Below are 12094 nucleotides of genomic sequence, written 5' to 3' on the forward strand. Positions count from 1 at the left end.
TTGCCAGACATTCATAGGCATGTTGGCTCACGCCTGTAATCCCAGAGCTTTGTGAGGCCGAGGTGGGCAGATCACAAGGTCAAGAGATCAAGACCATCCTGGCCAACAGGTGGTGAAACCCTGTTAAAAATACAAAAATTAGCTGGATGTGGTGGCACATGCCTATAATCCCAGCTACTCAGGAGGCTGAGGCAGGAGAATCACTCAAACCTGGGAGGTAGAGGTTGCAGTGAGCTGAGATTACACCACTGCACTCCAGCCTGGCAACAGGAGAAGAAGAAAATCTCATGTACCAAATATTACACTGGCTACAATCAAATCACCCAAGATACAGTCACATTAGACTCACTGGGTTTAATTTTATCTATATCACCTTCTATTTTGCTAGGTTTCCAACACAATTGCATTTTTGCAAGACTTAGAAAGTATCAAATCACCTAACCATCACACACGATCAACATAATTTCGATGTATGTCTCTGATAGAAAAATAAGAAAATGGATTTTCTGAGAATTATATGGCCTGTAAGTTTTATTTGGATTATAATAATAAGATTTCTTAATTGAATTCAACATTCTCTTTGAGTCAATCCACCAAAGTTTGAGTGATCCATATCACAGGACATATTTTTTTTCACCCAAAAGATCATAATCAGCATTTAGAACTTCAACTCTGTGACCTTCTATGCTTCCAAATACTGCCACCAGAGTGTCCATTTGGATATTCCATAACTGTAAAGCATGATCTTTACTTACTGACAGGAGTAGATTTGGATCTCTTGGGTGGAATTTCAGCTCATTGATAGCATTTCTGTGGCCAACTTAGTGCTTTTAACCCTGCATTGTTATGGGATGAATTATCCCAATTATGCCTCTAGATCCAGCTGCAGCCAGCAAAGAATGGCTTCTATTGCTATCATGGGTCCATGCAAAAGTGTAAAAGTTTTCCTCAGCATCAGCATCCACGTAAGATTGCAACAACTGGATTTCTCCTTGTCAGTGACATTCATACAAGGTAACCCTGTTGCTTCCTACAGTCGCAAACAGTAATGGATCTCCTTTACTCTGGCAATTAAAATGAACTCCAAACAGTGGTTGGTTATAATCTTCCTTGAGACTATTTACACATGTGAAAGCATATTTGCATTTCTTCGACTTCTATTTTCCCTTTCACCAACTTTGCCTTCCAGGTGCATTTGCCATGTTTGTAGTTATATTAGGGTGTTCAGAGATTGTACCACTTTCTACTGACAGTGTCATAATTCTCCTCTCCAGTGAGATGAGTGTTGCTGGTCTTGTCACTGCTCAGCTTCTGGTTCTTCACTGCAGGCATGTCTGTTCTGACCAGCACAGCCGACATTTCCCTCTCTTTTTAGTTGTTTGAGGGACCTCCAAACTGTTCTCCATAGTGGTTCTGCTAATTTACTTTGCCACCAATTGTGCACAAGAGTTCCTTTTTCTCCACACCCTCGGCTGCATTTGCTATTACTTGTCTTTTGGATATAATCCCTTTTAATTGAGATGAGATGATATCTCATTGTAGTTTTGATTTGCATTTCTCTGATAATCAGTGATGTTGAGCACCTTTTCATATGCCTGTTTGCCATTTGTACATCTTCTTTTGAAAAATGTCCACTCAAATCTCTTGGCCATTTTTTGATCACATTATTAGACTTTTTACTATAGACTTGTTTGAGCTCCTTATATATTATGTTTATTAATGCCCTGACAGATGGGTAATTTGCAAGTATTTTCTCCCATCCTGTGGGTTGTCCCTTCACTTTGCTGATTGTATACTTTGCTATACAGAAGCTTTTAAATTTGATGTGATCCCATTTGTCCATGTTTGCTTTCATTGCCTATGCTTGTGAGGTATTGTTCAAGAAATATTTGCCCAGATCAATGTCTTGGAGATTGTCCCCAATGTTTTCTTGTACTAGTTTCATAGTTTGAGGTCTCAGACTGAAGTCTTTAATCCATGTTGATTTTATTTTTGTATATGGCAAGAGAAAGTGTCTAGTTTCATTCTTCTGCATACGGATATCCAGTTTTCCATCACCGTTAATTGAAAAGACTGTCTTTTTTCCCAGTGTATGTTCTTGACCCTTTTGTCAAAAATGAGTTCACTGTAGGTGTGGGGATTTGTTTCTAGTTTCTCTATTCTGCTCCATTGGTTATGTGTCTGTTTTTATGCCAGTACCAAGCTGTTATAGTTAATGTAGCTCTGTAGCATAATTTGGAGTAAGGTAATGTGATTCCTCCAGCTTTGTTCTTTTGACTTAGGATAGCTTTCGCTATTCTAGGTCTTTTGTGGTTCCATAAAATTTTTAGGATTGTCTTTTATATTTCTGTGAAAAATATCATTGATATTTTAGTAGAGATTGCATTAAATCTGTGGATTGCTCTGGGTACTATGAACATTTTAAGAATATTTATTCTTCCAATCCATGAACATGGAATTTTTTTCCATTTTTTGGTATATTCTTCAATGTCTTTCATCAGTGTTTTATAGTTTTCATCATAGAGATCTTTCACTTCTTTGGTTAAATTAATTTCTAAGTTTTTAATTCTATGTGTGGCTATTGTAAATTCAATTACTTTTTTGTTTCTTTTTCACATTGTTCCCTGTTGGCACATAAAAATGCTACTAATTTTTGTATGTTGATTGTTTATCCTACAACTTTAGTGAATTTGTTTATCAGTTCTAATAGTCCTCCTGTGGAGTCTTTAGGTTTTTCCAAATATATGTTCATATCATCAGCCAACAAGGATAATTTCATTTCTTCCTTGCCAATTTGGATGCCTTTTATATCTTTTTTTTTTTTTTTTTTTTTTTTGGTCTGACTGCTGTAGCTAGTACAGTGTTATGTTGAATAACAATGGTTACAGTGGGCATCCCTGGCATGTTCCAGATCTTAGAGGATAGGCTTTCCAGGTTTCCCCATGCAGTATGGTACTGTGAGTTTGTCATATATAGTTTTTATTATGTTGAGGTATGTTCTCTCTATCTCAGTTTTTTGAGGATTTTTACCATGAAAAGATATTGAATTTTATCAAATGCTTTTCAGCATCAATTGAAATGATCATATGATTTTTATCCATTATTGTGTTGATGCAATGTATCACATTAATTGATTTGCATATGTTGAACTATCTTTGAATCCCAGGGTCAAACCCCATATGGTTATGGTACATGATATTTCTAATATATTGTTGAATTTGCTTGCTAATATTTTGTTGAGGACTTTTGCATTAATATTCATCAGAGATATTGGCCTGTAGTTTTCTTTTTTAATGTGCCTTTGTCTGGTTTTGGTATAAGGGTAACATTGGCCTTATAGAATGAGTTTGGAAGAATTCCCTCCTCCTCTATTTTTCAGAATAGTTTGAATAGAAGTGGTACTAATTCTTCTTTAAATATTTGGTAGAATTCAGCAGTGAAGCCATCAGCTTCCAGGCTTTTCTTTACTGGGAGATTTCTTATTATGGCTTCAATCTCATTACGTGTTATTGGTCTCTTCAGGTTTTGTATTTCTTCATGGTTCAATCTTGATAGGTTGTATATGTCTAGAAATTTGTCCATTTCTTCTAGATTTTCCAATTTATTGGCATATAGTAGCTCATAGTAGCCACTAATGATTCTTTGAATTTCTGCAGTGTCAGTTGTAATGTCTCCCTTTTCATTTCTGATTCTATTTACTTGGATCTTCTTTCTTTTTTTTTTTTCTTAGTTTGGCTAAATGTCCATTTTGTTTAAGTTTTCAAAAAATCAACTTTTGTTTCATTGATATTTTATACTTCCTTAAAATTTTCAATGCCATTTATTTCTGTTCTGATCTTTATTATTTATTTTCTTCTATTAATTTTGGGTTTGGTGTGCTCTTGCTTTTTTAGTTCTTTAAGTTGTGTTATTAGATTGTTCATTTGAAATTTTTTCTTTATTAATGTAGGTATTTCCAGCTATAAACTTCCCTCTTAGTACTGTTTTTGCTGTATGCCGTAAGTTTTGGTATGTTGTGTTTGCATTATAATTTGTTTCAAAAAAAACTTTCAATTTCCTTATTAACTTCTTCATTGACCTACTGGTCATTCAGGAGCAGGTTGTTTAATTTTCATGTCTTTGTATAGTTTCCAAAATTCCTCTCATTATTAATTTGTAGTTTTATTCCACTGAGGTCAGAGAAAATGCTTGATATTATTTCAAGTTTTCTTTTGAGACAGAGTCTCACTATGTCACCCAGGCTGGAGTGCAACAGTGCAGTCATGGCTTATTGCAGCTTCAACTTCCCAGGCTCAGGTGATCTACCCACCTCACCCTCCCAGATAGTGCAGACTACAGGTGTGCACGATCACACCTGGCTAATTTATTGTATTTCTTTGTAGAGATGAGGTTTTGCCATGTTGCCCAGGCTGTTCTCAAACTCCTGAGCTCAAGTGATCTGAGCACCTGGGCCTTCCAAAGTGCTGGGATTACAGGCATGTGTGACTGTGCCTGGTGTATATCTATTTTTTCAATGTGTTATAACTTGTTTTGTGACCTAACATATGGTGTATCCTTGAGAATGATCCATGTGCTGAGGAAAAGAATATGTATTCTGCCTTCCTTGGATGAAATGTCCTGCAAATATCTACTAAATCCATTTGGTCTGTTGTGCAGATTGAGTCTGATGTTTCTTTGTTGATTTTTCTATCTGGAAGACCTGTCCAGTGCTGAAAGTGGGGTGTTGAAATCTTCAGCTATTATTATATTGAGGTCTCTCTGTTTAGCTCTAATAATATTTGTTTTATATATCTGGGTGCTCCAGTGTTTGATGCATATGTATTTAAAAATTGTTATATTCTCTTGCTGAATTGACCCCTTTATGATTACATAGTGACCTTCTTTGTCCCTTCTTACAGTTTTTGTCTTAAAAGCTACATTTTTTTTCTGATACAAGTAGAGCAACTCCTGCTCTTTCTCATGATTTGAAGCCCTTGATTGTAGCTGCTGCTGCTGCTGTTACCAGCCCTGTTCACTCTCTAGGTCACAAAGTAAATTGATAGGTCTTTAGAACTACACAGAAATCAAAGGGGTGGATCAGTATATGAGCTGAAAATAAGTGGCCTTGTTACTGGGCAGCTTCTAGCTCATGTGTCTGGTTTTTGTTTTTGATACAATCTGATTAGCAGCAGAGCTGAAGCATGAAACCAAGAGGCCAATTTCCAATTTTAAATCCAGTTTTATATATGACAATAATTTTTGCATGGAGTTTATAATCCAGACCTGAAGATAATTCCCATAAGAATTATTAAAGTTATTTGATAGCTAGCATGGGTGGGAATAGTGTATAACCATTCAGGATGAATACTTAGAAGGACAGCATTTATTTAGATAAGATTCAAAAAGTGTTACCTTTGTCTAAAAGTTAGCTTTGCTATTTTACTACCATATGTACACTTGGTTATCTGAATTGGATTGTGGGTTTGTATCTCTAGCCATTCCTTCCAGAGACATCCTTTTCTCCATTATCCTGGGGATCTGTGAGCTTCATCAACAGCAAGAGTAGACATGCCACTTACTTCAGAGTGTCTTCCATCACTAATGCTCCCAGTCTGAGATTGTTATGCTAACAATTACAATCTTGTGTACTTTAAGGTCTATGAAGCACTTTTCAACATATGTTTTCTTATTATAGCCCAGAGTATTAGACCCTCAAGTGGGATCCAGGTAGAGTTTTTAGATTTAAATCCAGTTAGCAGATGAAGAAAATCAGAGGTGTGATAACTCTCTTAAGGTCCCACAAGCAGTCAGTGGCTAAGACACGATTGGAACTCATGTTCCCCAATTTTATATCCTGTGCTCTTCTACCACCCTCTTGAGAAGGTAGTACAGGTCCCTTGTTGCCTTGCACAGAGGGGTGTGCATATGCAACAATTTTGTCTATCCTGCATCTCCATAATACTGCAATAGCTCTTTTTTGGGCTGCATTATCACTTTCATTGATCCTAAGTACTTATAACTTTATGGGCCCCTTCCTCCATAAAAATATAAAGTGCACCCAGCACTGCAGTACCCAGGTATAAAAAAATAGAACTTATATTTTACTACTGTACTGCTATAAAGATGAATATGTTTTATTGTATATTAAAACATTTTCTTTGATTTAGTAGTCCAAAATTTTCTTCTGATTTTAAAATAAATTAAGACATTTTCATGAGTCCCTAAAATTATTGTGGACACTAGGCTTTGTGTCTCCTGTTTTTAGTGGAGAAGAAGGCCCTGGATGTTTTTCTGGACAGAGTGAGGCGATAAGAATAGGAGGACTTGCTAGAGTACTTCATAATATCAAATTTATGGACAACCTGAATCACTGAAATCAATTAAGTGGTATAGAAAATTCTGGACATATGTAGAGGTGTGCATTTTTCTGAGGAAAGCATGCATAGTTTACATTAGATTCTCAAAGGTAGCCATTTGCCAAAAACAGATTAAGAAAAAGGAGACCATATATTGTAGTGAAGGTGCACTGAGGAATCCCATGCCAAGTCTTTTTGAGATAACTCAACCTCTGTATTTCTATGGACAATAAAGGCAGTTGCATAGGTTTAGATGCTCCATGACTCAAGCATAGGTACTGCCCCCCATTCCACCTCCCATAAAGAGGCATGGTCAAATCTTCAACTCTGTCCTAACAGCCTTGAAGGATTGGTCAGGTGAAGAGAACTACAGCTTTGGAGTTAGTCTCCCGGACCCCAGGATTACGCTTCCTCTATCCCTTTATCCACCAACTTCTGAGGCTAGTCCTCTGGATAAGGAAAGAATTTACCCTGAAGTATGAAAGATCCAAAGGCCATGTGCTTTGGCTGGGGACAGTGGCTGATTGTTGGCAGAAGTAAGACATCGGGTGGTGTCACTTAAATGCCCTCAAGCCAGCCCTTGGCAACTTGTCCCAAATTTCTCAACAGAAGGCTCTGTCAACTAAAAGAGCCACAACATCCTTTAGGAAGCTAATAAAGAGCTGCAAACATTGGCAGGAAGAGAACCCACCCACACACTGGCAAGAGCAACAGCAGTGATGAGAAGAGCCCTGCAAAGGCTAAAGAACAGGGGTACAGAGGTGGCAGCTGCTAATCAGGACCAGCAAGAGGCCAAGAGGAGAGTGACTTTGATGCTAGTTGCAGAATAATATAATAATGTCCATGATTACAAGAAAGGGGTACAGACTGGAGGGCTTGGGACAAGGTAACTCCCACAGTGTGAGGGCTCAGAGCCCCACCCCCACCCTCAACCTACTGGAATACCCACATGAGAACAGCAGCAGTGGAAGCAGGCAATCCCGTAGGAAGAAGGATTTTTATCACTGACATTGTTTAGGATGGCTAGCACACGATGAGCATGAAAAGCAGACAGACTTTGAGTCAGTTTTATTCTTGTTTTTAAATTCACCACAGGCAGTGCTGCCCTCTCCTCCTTATTGCCTGCACCTGGGGTGGACTCTCCCACCACATCTCCTCACTTGGCACAATGTTTCCCCAATCACTTGGGCCTGAGAAATAATGGAGGTGAAATTAGCCTCCTACTATTGACAGATTGCAAAATGGCTTTGGCTCTCCTGGAGGGAAGGCCGTCCATTTGTAGTTCTTCCCACAGAAGGCCGAGGAAGCAAGTGGGCAAAGGAAGAAAATGCTAAGTCAAGTCCTGGATGGAGTGATGGCAGCCAGTATCCCACAGCTAGAGAGAATTCCTTTCTGTTCTACTTTTGTAGCTTGCTTCAAATACAAAGAGCATTGATCCATGCGGGCTGCAGAAACACTTCCATATGGGCACAGCATTAGATGCTTGGGTCTTCAAGAGCTTAAAGTGAATGGGAAATGTAGAGTAGGCCTTTCATAATGTACTGTTCCAATGATGCCACCACTTTGGGGGCAGGGAGGTCCAGAATTGACTCTTCCTTTTACCCTAATAAAGATCTCACGTAGAAGTTTCTTCTAATTTGTGGTAGAAATACCTGCTCACCTTGTTTGCCTTTTTCTTCTATTAAAGCTGTATTCCCTCCTGTTTTTACACTGCTTTTGTCCTCTAGCCTCACCTTGGAAATACAAATTTCCTATGTGGAGTCTATTTAAATGAATGCTGTGTCTCTTTTACTCATACATCCAAAACTTTGAAATCTAGCCTTTTCATTCCAGAAGGACATTTGGGGTGGGGGGGAAATCTCATTAGCTTGTCAGTGAAATGTATATTTGGTACACATCAAACAATATAAACTTGGACAGGAAATAAATGTATTGTGCTCATTAAATTATTTTTTCACGAAAATGAATGCCTGAAAAAACAAATGCATTTGTGTGTGTTCAGCTACTCTTAGTTTTATAATAGGATTTACTCTTTTCTTTTTAAAAATCCCTTTTCTTCAAACTTATAAAAATAATAAATCATTTATTTCCATGTTCAACTTGATTCCCTAGTGTTTGATTACTGTTTCACCAAAAGGAAAATAAATACAACGCGTGCTATTAAAGTAATTCAGTGCAAATTGGGCATAACACAAAATTACATTATTAACAGCTGTTAAATGACTATAAAATGTAATTAGGCACACTCAATTCACTACCCATGAACTGCACCTGATTTCTGAAATATCAGTTTAGAACTTTGATTATTCATGACAAAAGAGAACATACTTAAATTTTAGGTTTAAATTCCTGATAATGAATGTATCCCCCTACGACCTTTACTGGGATTCCAAATAGGAGGAGGAAAGGGTTGTTAAAGCGCAGGAGGGGGATTGTGAGTTATCATGTGGGTGTGGGCTGGGTTCCCACTGAATCCCTGCCAGCTGCAGTGAGGCATGAGTGCCTTGGTTAAATTTTAATTCTCTGCTTACAAAGAAGCAACAAAGCCCAGCACAGATACTTCTATTCTAGATGTTAACGACTGTTGCTCTTCTTGACTCCTCAATTTCTTGACTGCTTTTTCATTGTATCCTGTTAATTTGCTTAATAAAAATAAATAAAATAATGCCAGTCAAAAAATATGGGGATATTCATTCTGCACTCTTTTCCTCCAAGGCAGGATGACATGATGTCCAATATATGCTTTGGGATTCACATGGGAACATAACTGGTTCTCATTGCAAACTCCTTACTCTGGACACACTGGCTTTTCCTACTCTGCCCCTACCTACCTTCTCAGTCTGATTTCCAGCTTCTCCCCTCTCTAGCCAAGGCTATTTGCTATTTACCCAAATGTGCCTTGGCAAGATTACTTTCCCCTTTTCATAGTCCTCTCTTTCCTTTAAGCTACAGTTCCACATGCACATTTCCTTCTTGGAGCTTTGACTAACCCCCAAATGAGAGGATTCCTTTCCTTCATCAGATCCCCTGGAGCCTCAGCCTGAGCCTCTTTGACAGCTGCTACACTGTTTTCTGATGAGAGATTGGTATTGCACAGTGGGTTTATAGTATGGACTCTGGTGTCAGACAAAATTGGGTTTCAATCTTGGTGCTTCTAATTTCTGGTGGTGTGATTATGAGAAAGTTGCATCACTTCTCTGAGCCTCAATCTCATTGTCTATAAAATGAACACAATAACAGTTTAATTTCCTCATTCTCAAATCATGAGGACATGAGAGTTATGGAATTCAAAGATTTGGGGATTTTAAAAGGTATAGTGCACATTTTGTATGCTACAAAAACACCCCGCAAAAGGGATACTGCCTTGAAAGCAAATACCTTAGTACTTCTACAGTGAAACAAATGAATAATTAAACAAAGTAGGTTAAAGTGGTTGAGAGCAAGTACACTATCCACAACCTGGCAGGAATCTAAGCAAGGGCAAGAGAGAGGCGTTTGACCCAGAGATCATGTGAAGCCAGAGTGGGAACTGAGGGAAAGTAGCTGACTCCTGGGTGGGATGAGTACTTTGGTGGCATGAATTGGTGGTCTGAGGGCATTTACCCTCCAAATGCAACCAGCACAATCAAGACTAATTGCTCTTTGTTGGCAGCCTCAATGCAGTCCCTAATCTGAATAGGTCTCCTTCCCTCAGGCTGATACCCCTAAGAAGATTCAGCACTTGAAGTAATAATACTTTTAGAGCCTTTCCAAGATCTTTCTACAGGAAGGAAAGATTTTGCAGGCAGATTAGAGGAGCTTGTCTTCCCTCAGCACAGGTAACAGCCTCAATGAACCCTATTTGTGATATTCATACAGATGAAGGGAGAATAGATCCCTAAGGAGAAAAATGAGCTCCCTTCTACACTGGTTGAGATATAGTTTATTGAATGGCAGGTCACTTCGCTTGGATGATCAGCCATTTGTCATATGTGACTGGAGGCCTCTGAGAAACAGGGACAGGGAATGTGAAAGGAATCAATGGGAGTTCTGTCCCAAGAGAAACATTTGCCAGCATGAATTCATTCATTAACTTCTCCAAAGTCTGCTTTTGTCTTTTAGCCTCAAGGCCACTCCTGAGTTCAAGATGGTTTCAGTGTAGGAACTAGTCCTATTAACAGGCCAGAGGACCTGTCAAGAGCTAGCCAGTGCAGAGTCTTTGCTCCTGCAATACTTCCTGCAAAGGCAGTCGTATGGAAAGAGGCTCCTTAAGGGCATGAGATGGCTTAGATTCACTTTGAAATTATGGTCTCATATCAGAAGATATGCCTGTAAAGTAACAAGCCTGGCTGCTGCTGTTTTAATTTCAATAAATGTAGGTGAGGTCTAGCCGGTTATCACAGTGACATTCACACTGTTGAAAATATTTTTGAGAGCCATTTTTGGGGACTACTTCCAGAGTTTGCACTATATTCTTAAGAATGGTGACAAACTCGTATTTCTGCGGGGTGAATTTGATTTTTGGAAAGACCCATAAATTACCCTAAAGCAAAGTAATAAAACTTTTTATTAGGTAGCCTAGCACATGCCACTTAAACATAGAGTAATGCAACCATATAAATGAAAGAATGGCATTTGCAGCAGTCTGGTTGGAGTTGGAGACCATTATGCTAACTGAAGTAACTCAAGAATAAAAAACCATATATTGTATGTTCTCATTTATAAATGGGAGCTAAGTTATGAGGACACAAAGGCAAAAGACTGATATAATGGACTCTGGGGACTCAGGGAGAAGGAGAGAAGAAGATGAGAGATAAAAGAGTACATATTCGATGCAGTATACACTGCTTGGGTGACAGGTGCACCAAAATCTCAGAAATCACCACTAAACAACTTTTCCATGTAACTAAAAACAACCTGTTCCCCCAAAACTTAAAATTTTAAAAACCCAGGAACAAAACTAAAAGAATAATAAAAATAGGGTAATGAAGAAACAATACTTTTTTCAGTGGCAAACCCTAAAGGGAAAAGAATGGACTTTCACGAGCTCCTACCATGGGCCAGTTAACTTTATATGACCTTAATCTTACTTCATCTTTAAAATAACTGTCTTAAGGTATTCATACTCTCATGTATAAATTGAGGCTCAGAGAAGTCAAGTACCTTCCACAATGTCACACAGCTCCTTGGTGCAGAGCTGAGATTGATGGCCATTTCTTCCATTCATCTGCAAGCCAGAGAATGTTCTTTCTGTTACACCAAACTGCCTTCTTTGATAGTCATTAAAAGGGGGAAAAAAGGTTGATCCTTCTCATCTTGATACACTCGCAAAATTTCTTTCTCATTTTCACACCAAATAAAATAAAGTCGAAATACATATAAGTTATTTGCTTTGAGATAGGAGAATATCAGAAAAGTTATGAATGAATCAGGCATTTATAAATCAGATAACTTTAGGTGATGAAGAGCTTTTTTATTTAAATAAACCCTGGAAATTATTTGATAAATGTAATAATTCCGATGGAAATGACTTACTTTTCCTAGTTAGCCTATATTTTAACTTCCAAATAAAACTGGCAGTGGTGGTGGCCCCCAGGGAGTTTGCATTCTGGTGGGGAGGACAGAATCCCCCTACCTCAAAATGAAGTAAACAGATAAAAAGGAAGCAACAGATAACTGCAAGTTCTAATGAGGTCTATGAAGAAAACTAGTAAGAGATTGAAATAGAGAATAATATACTTTAGGCTTCTCTAAGGCAGGACAGTATAGCAAATGAAATG

The 12094-nt window shown here is 38.2% G+C and overlaps 1 pseudogene; it reads right to left on the reverse strand.

The window, feature by feature from the left end:
- Positions 1 to 364: 364 nt before the first annotated feature.
- On the reverse strand, positions 365 to 1359 carry LOC101030810 (polycomb protein EED pseudogene; annotated as a pseudogene).
- Between the last annotated feature and the right edge of the window lie 10735 nt (positions 1360 to 12094).

The sequence above is a fragment of the Saimiri boliviensis genome, chromosome X (genome assembly GCF_048565385.1).
Source record: "Saimiri boliviensis isolate mSaiBol1 chromosome X, mSaiBol1.pri, whole genome shotgun sequence".
NCBI classification, from domain to species: domain Eukaryota; kingdom Metazoa; phylum Chordata; class Mammalia; order Primates; family Cebidae; genus Saimiri; species Saimiri boliviensis.